The following is a 12,599-nucleotide window of genomic DNA, read 5'->3' on the forward strand; positions in this document are numbered from 1 at the left end:
CTCCCCTACGAAGCCCGCTACGCGGGCTTGCCAGTGACCCTACGGTAGAGTACATAGATTAGCCTCGGAAAAGACAAGAATTTTCTTAAAACCCCCTGTGAATGATAGTAAAATTAGCCTCGGTAAAGACAAGAATTCTTTCGAAGCCCCCAATGAGTATGCAGATTAGCCACGGAAAAGACAAGAGGTGTATCAAACTCGATTTGAAAAAAATTGGCTCCGCACAGGTCACGTGATAAAAAAATTACTCGCACTCCTGTGACTATCGCTAGTCAGGGGGTCGCCTGAAATAGAGAAGGGGTAGAGGCTCCCCCCTTCCTAGCGATAGTCACAAGAGTGCGAGTAATTTTTTTATCACGTGACCTGTGCGGAGCCAATTTTTTTCAAATCGAGTTTGATACACCTCTTGTCTTTTCCGTGGCTAATCTGCATACTCATTGGGGGCTTCGAAAGAATTCTTGTCTTTACCGAGGCTAATTTTACTATCATTCACAGGGGGTTTTAAGAAAATTCTTGTCTTTTCCGAGGCTAATCTATGTACTCTACCGTAGGGTCACTGGCAAGCCCGCGTAGCGGGCTTCGTAGGGGAGCTAGTCTTCCGTTAATTGAAAGTTGCTTCAAAACATTTGCAGCCCAGGTCTATTCGTGTTCCTCGTTTAAATATTTTAATGTGTTACCCCCTAAGTCTCCTGTTTTAATTTTCCATAAAATTTCATGTTAAGACTTCCCAACCTTACTTATCTGTTTACTCCTCTGACAAATCAAATTAAAGTTGAATCTATCTTGAAAATCAGAATAAAAAAACAATGTCCTCCTACATTCTTTCAATTCAATAAGGAATGCAAGCAAAAAGTGTAATATCATACAGCAAGCAGGCAAGGATACTTTAAACGTGACAAAAGGCAAACATAATTAATCTAATCCATAGTCACGCCTACTGTGAGTAGCATATACTATTGGCAAGAGCAGGAAATAATTGCTCAAGGACAAAGTATTATTTACTTGCAGCAACAACCCTATTGAGATAAGAGCTATTTTCGTGTAGGAAGATAATGCTTTATTACCTTGATTGTAATTCAGTAAATCCTTTTAGAAAATTAAACCCAAACTTAATTACTTGCTGGCTCCAGATACCCATACTTGCGAAATTCCTAATAGAATCAATCCAATAAGTAGTTCCTTGATTATTATGATTACCAATTAGCAATATCATAGCTTTCATCACCATCTGAACCCCTTTGAAATCGAGGTTAATAGCACTCTTGACTTTCAGAGGCTAATCTTACTATTCCATTCCGGGGTCCATAGGGTGCCCGCAGAGCGGGATTTACTGGGAGCTACTCTTCCGTTTATTAAAATGTACACACCAATTTGATACATAAACGGTTGCAATATCGAGGCAAGGCAGAAAAGTTCTTCAATATATTTTGTAAGCCACGATCTAATTGGGGTCCTCGTTTAAATACTTTCACGGGTTACCCTCTTTAATTCTCCTGCTTATTCTAATTGCAATTTTCAAAGTTTCCATCTTCTTTTATCACTCGGTGTATCGTGGTGGTCGTTTAAATATCTTGCAGGCTTATCTAAAAGCTTTGTTAATTATTCTGAATTCTACTTTAAACTTGACAGCAACATGCTTCTGCCAGTCCCACCAATTCCTTATGCTCGTTGGCACATTTTCATGGGTTACTCCTAGAGGTTCTCCTATTTAGTCAGAATCAAATTTTTAAGTTTTCTAATCATACACTCTTAGCCCTCGTCGACTTATGGGGCGTTTTTAAATATTTTCTAAAGTCATTCTTAGAGCTGTAATGTTCATTTTAAAGCACTTCGTTCAATCTTTGTTCACTTGTGATGCTGTTTTTAGACATAATTGCGGGCCACCCTCAAAGCTCCCTGTTTATTCTGAATCAAACACCTCTTCTAAACCCCAAAGAGTTATAAAGTTATTACGCAGTTCTATACATTTGAGGTCCACATATCATATCTTCGTCACAATTAGCTTTTGAAACACTGCAGCAACAAAGCATTTAGGAAATGGAAAGATAGATAAAAGCCAAGTTTCGTGCATCAGAGAGGAATCTTACTCTAACAACAAATTAACAAAATACAATTTACGGACAACAGCTAATCTATATTATATAACTTTAGTCCTTTTCTCCACAGTCAAGAATCACGTCTGGGTCATAATTATTGCTTGAAACGATCTTTGATCTAGATGAAGAACATCACAAATAATTAAGATGTTATTCCATGGTTAATGAAAGCACTTTTTAAGGAAATCCATAGTCATAATGCTTTGTAAAAATTTCAGAAAAAAAGGTTTGCCCCGAGGGTTTAGCCACCCCTTTATGCGGCCTGTTTTTAGTGAAATTTCATCAAACTAAGCATAAAATCATTTGAACTTGTTCTTGTGAAGCGAGCAATACAGCAAATCCATCTTCCTTGAAGGACAAAACTACGAAGAGGTAAAACATTAAGAGAAAGGCGTTCGTGGCGGGTCTAGCGACTCCTTTTAGCAACCGGTTTTTAGTGTAATTTCACCCAAATAAGCATAAAGTCATTTGAAATGGTTTCTAGAATAATTGTCACTCAAGAGGCAGGCAAATCCCATCTCATTCTCAGTGGGAAAATCTCACAAAAAGTGAAATTTTAATAGAAAAATACTCACTTGTTGAACCAAAAAGTCAGCGAATCCGATCGTTTATCTACAAAAAAGGAAGGCGGTTAGGAAAAGTTGCTGCAAAGGATTCTCGATAGGCATAAAAAGTTGGGGGCTGGCGGGATTACATAATTCGCATTACAACGGGTTTTCCTATGAAAATCAAATCTTCTTGCATCAAGAATAAACAGCAGGAATAATCTACCACAATTCTTCATACTTTGATTGCAATAAAGCCAATCCAGTTTCCTTTAAGCACAAAACCACGAGAAGAGGTAAAAAGTTTTCGTTCGCAGCGGGGGTCTAGCAGCCGGTTTTTAGTGTAATTTCATCGAAATGAGCACAAAATCATTTGAAAAAAGTAATATCGAAAACATGTAAGAACAACAACGCTTACTTGTATTCGCATGCCATCGATTCTGATGCCAATGAAGAACAGGAACAGCCAGCAGCAATGGAAAAACCAAATATCAGGTAGCAGCGCGTGTACCGTACGTAGCTACTAAAACGAAGAAAAGGAAGATTGTCAAAAGCACGAATCACATGGCTCTTGCAAACAAAATAGGAAACGGGGTTCAATCGTCGATCGATAAAAAATCAGTTGATAAAAAAAGCTAGCAAGACTCACCTGAGGTCTGTCGCGAGCACCCAGCACGATTGACTACTGGAGCTGTAGCTGTAGCACACGACACCGACCGTCGACGACCGCTTCGAGTTCGAAAAGGAATGCCAACCAGCAGTGCACGAAGATTTATCATCCAATTCCAAATCACCTAAATTATCGGCACACAGTAGATTCTTTGTAGAAAGCGAAACGAATTTGAAAAGCCTCCGTTCAAATTGAAGGGTTGCTGTTGGAAGGAGTTTTGAAATCTTTTGTAGAGAGCAAGAGAAAAGAGAGAGAAAGAACCTATAGAAACACGGGACAAAGACCACGGAGAGCACTAATCGTGATCGCGAGATTTTGGAACGAACCCGGGAGAAAACCGTTAATATCTCAAAAACGGAAGCGAAAATACGAAAAAGCGGACCTTATGTTTGAGCCTCGAGGATCTAGGATTCAGATGAAAAAATAATTTTGAAAATCTGCCGAGCGGTTTTGGCTGAAAACCGTTTGAATCGCGGGGCGGTGTGGATCTTTTGTTCGGGGTTGATTTGCATATCCGAATTTTAGTTATAGTGACTAGCTCCCCTACGAAGCCCGCTACGCGGGCTTGCCAGTGACCCTACGGCAGGGTACATAGATTAGCCTCGGAAAAGACAAGAATTTTCTTAATACCCCCTGTGAATGATAGTAAAATTAGCCTCGGTAAAGACAAGAATTCTGTCGAAGCCCCCAATGAGTTTGCAGATTAGCTTCGGCAAAGACAAGAGGTGTATCAACCTCGATTTGAAAAAAATTGGCTCCGCATAGGTCACGTGATAAAAAAATTACTCGCACTCCTGTGACTATCGCTAGTCAGGGGGTCGCCTGAGATAGAGAAGGGGTAGAGGCTCCCCCCTTCCTAGCGATAGTCACAGGAGTGCGAGTAATTTTTTTATCACGTGACCTATGCGGAGCCAATTTTTTTCAAATCGAGGTTGATACACCTCTTGTCTTTGCCGAAGCTAATCTGCAAACTCATTGGGGGCTTCGACAGAATTCTTGTCTTTACCGAGGCTAATTTTACTATCATTCACAGGGGGTATTAAGAAAATTCTTGTCTTTTCCGAGGCTAATCTATGTACCCTGCCGTAGGGTCACTGGCAAGCCCGCGTAGCGGGCTTCGTAGGGGAGCTAGTCTTCCGTTAATTGAAAGTTGCTTCAAAACTTTGCAAGCCCAGGTCTATTCGTGTTCCTCGTTTAAATATTTTAATGTGTTACCCCCTAAGCCTCCTGTTTTAATTTTCCATAAAATTTCAAGTTAAGACTTCTCAACTTTACTTATCTGTTCAAACCTCTGACAAATCAAATTAAAATTGAATCTATCCTGAAAATCAAAGAAAAAAAACAATGCCCTCTTACATTCTTTCAATTTAATAAGGAATGCAAGCAAAAAGTGTAATATCATACAGCAAGCAGGCAAGCACATTCTAAACATGACAGAAGACAAACATAATTAATCCAATCCATAGTCACGCCTACTGTGAGTAGCATATACTATTGGCAAGAGCAGGAAATAATTGCTGGAGGACAAAGTATTATTTACTTGCAGCAACAACCCAATTGAGATATGAGCTTCTTTCGTGTAGGAAGATAATGCTTTATTACCTTGATTGTAATTCAGTGAATCGTTTTAGAAAAGTAAACCCAAACTTAATTACTTGCTGGCTCCAGATGCCGATACTTGCGAAATTCCTAATAGAATCAACCATAGAAATGGAATCAACCCAATGAGTAGTTCCTCGATTATCAAGATTATCAATTAGCAATAGAAACACGTTCGCGGCGGGTTTAACGACTCCTTTCAGCAACCGGTTTTTAGTGTAATTTCACCCAAATAAGCAGAAAGTCATTTAAAATGGTTTTTAGAATGATTCCTTTACAATTCCGAAAATGATGCAGGCACAATCTTCAGTAACAATCCAGCTTCCTTTCAGCACAAAACCACGAAAAGAGGCAATAATTCACCGTTAGCGGCAGGGGTCTAGCAGTAAGCAACCGGTTTTTAGTGTAATTTCATCAAATTAAGCATAAAATCATTTGAATATGGTCTTCTTAAGCGACGAATACAACAAATCCATTTTCCTTGAAGGAGAAAATTTTCATGGGTTAATCCTAGAATTTCTCCTATTTAGTCAGAATCAAATTTTTAAGTTTTCCAATCATACACTCTTAGCCCTCGTCGACTTATAGGGCGCTTATAAATATTTTCTAACGCCATTCTTAAAGCTGTAATGTTAATTTTAAATCCAACGTGAATATCTTTATCATAGCATTTCGCTCAATTCTTGTTCACTTGTGATGCTGTTTTAAGATATAATTTCGGGCCACCTTCAAACTTCCTCTGTTTATTTTGAATCAAACATTAAAGTTTTCCAACAATAAATTCCTGTTAGCCGTTATTGGCCAATGGTGCTTGTTTAGATATATATCATCTAAAAATTTCTTAAGAATCAAAATTCCTAAATAATTATGTTGATTCATAAAAGAATTAATGACTCCTCTTCTAAACTCCAAAGAGTTATAGAGCTATTATGCAGTTCTATACATTTGAGGTCCACATATCACATCTGCGTCACAATTAGCTTTTGAAACACTGCAGGAACAAAGCAGTTAAGAAATAGAAAGATAAAAAACAGCCAAGTTTCGTGCATCAGAAAGGAATCTTACTCTAACAACAAATTAACAAAATACAATTTACGGTTAACAGCTAATCTATATTATATAACTTTAGTCCTTTTCTCCACAGTCAAGTTTTTTCTTGTTTCATCATTTGATTTAACGCCAGCATAAATGCCATCAATTTCGTTTCGAAGGTCCGAGAATCACGTCTGCGCCGTAATTATTGCTTGAAACGCTCTTTGATCTAGATAAAGAACAAAAAGAATAATGAAGATGTTATTCCATGGTTAACGAAAGCACGTTTTAAGGAAATCGATCTACAGCCAATCCATATTCTTTTAAGCACAAAACTACGCAAGAGGTAAAAAATTCAGAGAAACACGTTCGTTGTCTAGCAACTCCTTTTAGCAACCGGTTTTTAGTGTAATTTCACCCAAATAAGCATAAAGTCATTTGAAATGGTTTCTAGAATGATTCATTAACAATTCCGAAAATGATGCAGGCACAATCTACCGTAACAATGCAGCTTCCTTTCAGTACAAAACCACGAAATGAGGTAGAAATTCGCCGTTCGCGGCGGGGGTCTAGCAGTAAGCAACCGGCTTTTAGTGTAATTTCATCAAATTAAGCATAAAATCATTTGAAATTGTTGTTGTTAAGAGAGCAATGCAGCAAATCCATTTTCCTTTAAGCACACAACTACGAATGAGGTAAAACACTAAGAGACACACGTTCACATTGGGTCTAGCGACTCCTTTCAGCAACCGATTTTTAGTGTAATTTCACCCAAATAAGCATAAAGTCATTTGAAATGGTTTCTAGAATGATTTATTTACAATTCCGAAAATGATGCAGGCACAATCTACCGTAACAATCCAGCTTTCTTTTAGTACAAAACCGCGAAATGAGGTAGAAATTCGCCGTTCCCGGCGGGGGTCTTAAGCAACCGGTTTTTAGTGTAATTTCATCAAATTAAGCATAAAGTCATTTGAAATGGTTTCTAGAACGATTAATTTACAATTCCGAAAATGATGCAGGCACAATCTACCGTAACAATCCAGCTTCCTTTCAGTACAAAACCAAGAAAAGAGGTAGAAATTCGCCGTTCGCGGCGGGGGTCTAGCAGTAAGCAACCGGTTTTTAGTGTAATTTCATCAAATTAAGCATAAAATCATTTGAAATCCTTCTTGTTAAGCGAGCAATACAGCAAATCCATTTTCCTTGAATTACAAAACTGCGAAGAGGTAAAACATTAAGAGAAAAACGTTCGTGGCGGGTCTAGCGACTCCTTTTAGCAACCGGTTTTTAGTATAATTTCATCAAATTAAGCATAAAGTCATTTGAAATGGTTTCTAGAATGATAAATTTACAATTCCGAAAATGATGCAGGCACAATCTACCGTAACAATCCAGCTTTCTTTCAGTACAAAACCACGAAATGAGGTAGAAATTCGCCATTCGCGGCGGGGGTCTAGCATTAAGCAACCGGTTTTTAGTGTAATTTCATCAAATTAAGCATAAAATCATTTGAAATTGTTCTCGTTAAGCGAGCAATACAGCAAATCCATTTTCCTTGAATTACAAAACTGCGAAGAGGTAAAACATTTAGAGAAAAACGTTCGTGGCGGGTCTAGCGACTCCTTTCAACAACCGATTTTTAGTGTAATTTCGCCCAAATAAGCAAAAAGTCATTTGAAATGGTTTCTAGAATGATTTATTTACAATTCCGTAAAATTGCTCTCAAAAAGCTAGAAATAATTTTCACTCGAGAGCCAGGCAAATCCCATCTCAGTCTCAGCGGGAAAATCGCACAAAAAGTGAAATTTTAATCGAAAAATACTCACTTGTTGTACCAAAAAGTCAGCGAATCCGATCGTTTATCTACAAAAAAGGAAGGCGGTTAGGAAAAGTTGCTGCAAAGGATTCTCGATAGGCATAAAAAGGTAGGGGCTGGCGGGATTACATAATTCGCATTACAACGGGTTTTCCTATGAAAATCAAATTTTCTTGCATCAAGAATAAACAGCAGGCAAAATCTACCACAATTCTTCATACTTTGATTGCAATAAAGCAAATTCAGTTTCCTTTTAGCACAAAACCACGAGAAGAGGTAAAAATTTTTCGTTCGCGGCGGGGGTCTAGCAGCCGGTTTTTAGTGCAATTTTATCCAAATGAGCAGAAAATCATGTCAAATGATAAATTTCGAAAACACCTAAGAACAACAGCGCTTACCTGTATTCACATGCCATCGATTCTGATACCAGTGAAGAAGGGGAACAGCCAGCAGCCATCGCAGAACCGAAAAACGGGCAGCAGCGGGTGAACGTAGCTACTAAAACGAAGAAAAGGAAGATCGTCAGAAGCACGAATTACATGGCTCTTGCAAACGAAATAATAACAAACGGGGTTTCAATCGATCGATCGATTAAAAGGAAAGGAAAATAGCTAGCGGAGAGTTTATAATAAAAAGCTAGCGAGACTCACCTGCAGCTGTAGCACTGTAGAACACGACCGTCGACAACCGCTTCGAGTTCGAAAAGGAATGCCAACCAGCAGTGCACGTAGATTTATTATCATCCAATTCCAAATCACCAAAAAATTATGAGCACATTTGAAAAGCCTCCTTTGAAATCGAACGATTGCTGGAGGAAGAAGTTTTGAAATCTTTTGTAGTAGAGACCAAGAGAAAAGAGAGAGAAAGAACCTTTAGAAACGGGACAATGGGACAAAGAGCTCGGAGAGCACTAATCGTGATGGAGAGGATCGGAGCGATTTTGGAACGAACCCGGGAGAAAAGGTACAAATATCTATAAAAAAGGGAGGAAAAACGAAAAAAAGAAACCCCCTACGCAGTAGTTTGAGGATCCAGGACGAAGTGGAAAAAAGAATTTTGAAAATCGGCAAAGCGGTTTTGGCTCGTAACCTTTTGAAGCGCTGGGTGGTTTCGATGGAGGGATCCGCTCGTGCATTGTGTGGGGCTTTTGTTTGAGGAGATTAGAGAAAATTTGCATAGTCGCATATTAGTATTAGTTAGACTAGCTCCCCTACGAAGCCCGCTACGCGGGCTTGCCAGTGACCCTACGGTAGAGTACATAGATTAGCCTCGGAAAAGACAAGAATTCTGTCGAAGCCCCCTATGAGTATGCAGATTAGCCTCGGAAAAGACAAGAGGTGTATCAACCTCGATTTGAAAAAAATTGGCTCCGCACAGGTCACGTGATAAAAAATTACTCGCACTCCTGTGACTATCGCTAGTCAGGGGGTCGCCTGAGATAGAGAAGGGGTAGAGGCTCCCCCCTTCCTAGCGATAGTCACAGGAGTGCGAGTAATTTTTTATCACGTGACCTGTGCGGAGCCAATTTTTTTCAAATCGAGGTTGATACACCTCTTGTCTTTTCCGAGGCTAATCTGCATACTCATAGGGGGCTTCGACAGAATTCTTGTCTTTTCCGAGGCTAATCTATGTACTCTACCGTAGGGTCACTGGCAAGCCCGCGTAGCGGGCTTCGTAGGGGAGCTAGTCTTCCGTTAATTGAAAGATGCTTCAAAACATTTGCAAGCCCAGGTCTATTCGTGTTCCTCGTTTAGATATTTTAATGGGTTACCCCCTAAGTCTCCTGTTGTAATTTTCCATAAAATTTCATGGTAAGACTTCCCAACTTTACTTATCTGTTTACTCCTCTGACAAATCAAATTAAAATTGAATCTATCCTGAAAATCAAAGTAAAAAACAATGCCCTCCTACATTCTTTCAATTTAATAAGGAATGCAAGCAAAAAGTGTAATATCATACAGCAAGCAGGCAAGCACATTCTAAACATGACAAAAGACAAACATAATTAATCCAATCCATAGTCACGCCTACTGTGAGTAGCATATACTATTGGCAAGAGCAGGAAATAATTGCTCGAGGACAAAGTATTATTTACTTGCAGCAACAACCCAATTGAGATAAGAGCTATTTTCGTGTAGGAAGATAATGCTTTATTACCTTGATTGTAATTCAGTAAATCCTTTTAGAATAGTAAACCCAAACTTAATTACTTGCTGGCTCCAGATACCCATACTTGCGAAATTCCTAATAGAATCAATCCAATAAGTAGTTCCTTGATTATTATGATTACCAATTAGCAATATCATAGCTTTCATCACCATCTGAACCCCTTTGAAATCGAGGTTAATAGCACTCTTGACTTTCAGAGGCTAATCTTACTATTCCATTACGGGGTCCATAGGGTGCCCGCAGAGCGGGATTTACTGGGAGCTACTCTTCCGTTTATTAAAATGTACACACCAATTTGATACATAAACGGTTGCAATATCGAGGCAAGGCAGAAAAGTTCTTCAATACATTTTGTAAGCCACAATCTAATTGGGGTCCTCGTTTAAATACTTTCGCGGGTTACCCTCTATAATTCTCCTGCTTATTCTAATTGCAATTTTCAAAGTTTCCATCTTCTTTTATCTCTCGGTGTATCGTGGTGGTCGTTTAAATATCTTGCAGGCTTATCTAAAAGCTTTGTTAATCTTTCTGAATTCTACTTTAAACTTGACAGCAACATGCTTCTGCCAGTCCCACCAATTCCTTATGCTCGTTGGCACATTTTCATGGGTTACTCCTAGAGGTTCTCCTATTTAGTCAGAATTAAATTTTTAAGTTTTCCAATCATACACTCTTAGCCCTCGTCGACTTATGGGGCGTTTTTAAATATTTTCTAAGGTCATTCTTAGAGCTGTAATGTTCATTTTAAAGCACTTCGTTCAATCTTTGTTCACTTGTGATGCTGTTTTTAGACATAATTGCGGGCCACCCTCAAAGCTCCCTGTTTATTCTGAATCAAACACCTCTTCTAAACCCCAAAGAGTTATAAAGTTATTACGCAGTTCTATACATTTGAGGTCCACATATCATATCTTCTTCACAATTAGCTTTTGAAACACTGCAGGAACAAAGCATTTAGGAAATGGAAAGATAGATAAAAGCCAAGTTTCGTGCATCAGAGAGGAATCTTACTCTAACAACAAATTAACAAAATACAATTTACGGACAACAGCTAATCTATATTATATAACTTTAGTCCTTTTCTCCACAGTCAAGAATCACGTCTGGGTCATAATTATTGCTTGAAACGATCTTTGATCTAGATGAAGAACATCACAAATAATTAAGATGTTATTCCATGGTTAATGAAAGCACTTTTTAAGGAAATCCATAGTCATAATGCTTTGTAAAAATTTCAGAAAAAAAGGTTTGCCCCGAGGGTTTAGCCACCCCTTTATGCGGCCTGTTTTTAGTGAAATTTCATCAAACTAAGCATAAAATCATTTGAACTTGTTCTTGTGAAGCGAGCAATACAGCAAATCCATCTTCCTTGAAGGACAAAACTACGAAGAGGTAAAACATTAAGAAAAAGGCGTTCGTGGCGGGTCTAGCGACTCCTTTTAGCAACCGGTTTTTAGTGTAATCTCACCCAAATAAGCATAAAGTCATTTGAAATGGTTTCTAGAATAATTGTCACTCAAGAGGCAGGCAAATCCCATCTCATTCTCAGTGGGAAAATCTCACAAAAAGTGAAATTTTAATAGAAAAATACTCACTTGTTGAACCAAAAAGTCAGCGAATCCGATCGTATATCTACAAAAAAGGAAGGCGGTTAGGAAAAGTTGCTGCAAAGGATTCTCGATAGGCATAAAAAGTTGGGGGCTGGCGGGATTACATAATTCGCATTACAACGGGTTTTCCTATGAAAATCAAATCTTCTTGCATCAAGAATAAACAGCAGGAATAATCTACCACAATTCTTCATACTTTGATTGCAATAAAGCCAATCCAGTTTCCTTTAAGCACAAAACCACGAGAAGAGGTACAAAGTTTTCGTTCGCAGCGGGGGTCTAGCAGCCGGTTTTTAGTGTAATTTCATCGAAATGAGCACAAAATCATTTGAAAAAAGTAATATCGAAAACATGTAAGAACAACAACGCTTACTTGTATTCGCATGCCATCGATTCTGATGCCAATGAAGAACAGGAACAGCCAGCAGCAATGGCAAAACCAAATATCAGGTAGCAGCGCGTGTACCGTACGTAGCTACTAAAACGGAGAAAAGGAAGATCGTCAAAAGCACGAATTACATGGCTCTTGCAAACAAAATAAGAACAAACGGGGGTTCAATCGTCGATCGATAAAAAATCAGTTGATAAAAAAAGCTAGCAAGACTCACCTGAGGTCTGTCGCGAGCACCCAGCACGATTGACTACTGGAGCTGTAGCTGTAGCACACGACACCGACCGTCGACGACCGCTTCGAGTTCGAAAAGGAATGCCAACCAGCAGTGCACGAAGATTTATCATCCAATTCCAAATCACCTAAATTATCGGCACACAGTAGATTCTTTGTGGAAAGCGAAACGAATTTGAAAAGCCTCCGTTCAAATTGAAGGGTTGCTGTTGGAAGGAGTTTTGAAATCTTTTGTAGAGAGCAAGAGAAAAGAGAGAGAAAGAACCTATAGAAACACGGGACAAAGACCACGGAGAGCACTAATCGTGATCGCGAGATTTTGGAACGAACCCGGGAGAAAACCGTTAATATCTCAAAAACGGAAGCGAAAATACGAAAAAGCGGACCTTATGTTTGAGCCTCGAGGATCTAGGATTCAGATGAAAAAATAATTT

At 38.9% G+C, this 12,599-nt stretch overlaps 2 long non-coding RNA genes across 6 annotated transcripts; both read right to left on the reverse strand.

Moving 5' to 3' along the window:
• Positions 1 to 432: 432 nt before the first annotated feature.
• Positions 433 to 8,589, reverse strand: LOC135681182 (uncharacterized). 5 transcript variants are annotated; one of them, XR_016145025.1, is made up of 4 exons: positions 8,412 to 8,589; positions 8,160 to 8,256; positions 7,772 to 7,808; positions 433 to 2,214 (listed from the first exon to the last, which is right to left on the reverse strand). It is a non-coding gene; the product is annotated as an uncharacterized LOC135681182 (long non-coding RNA). The 5 variants fall into 5 exon arrangements; XR_016145029.1 differs by having other exon boundaries at positions 8,160 to 8,259; XR_016145028.1 differs by lacking the exons at positions 7,772 to 7,808; positions 8,160 to 8,256; positions 8,412 to 8,589 and adding exons at positions 2,672 to 2,708; positions 3,060 to 3,161; positions 3,291 to 3,453.
• Positions 8,590 to 10,860: 2,271 nt separating this feature from the next.
• LOC148957831 (uncharacterized) lies at positions 10,861 to 12,561 on the reverse strand. Its single transcript, XR_016145030.1, has 4 exons — positions 12,149 to 12,561; positions 11,914 to 12,018; positions 11,526 to 11,562; positions 10,861 to 11,068 (listed from the first exon to the last, which is right to left on the reverse strand). It is a non-coding gene; the product is annotated as an uncharacterized LOC148957831 (long non-coding RNA).
• Between the last annotated feature and the right edge of the window lie 38 nt (positions 12,562 to 12,599).

The sequence above is a fragment of the Rhopilema esculentum genome, chromosome 20, assembly GCF_057945365.1.
Source record: "Rhopilema esculentum isolate cy_ngs chromosome 20, ASM5794536v1, whole genome shotgun sequence".
Classification (NCBI taxonomy): Eukaryota; Metazoa; Cnidaria; class Scyphozoa; order Rhizostomeae; family Rhizostomatidae; genus Rhopilema; species Rhopilema esculentum.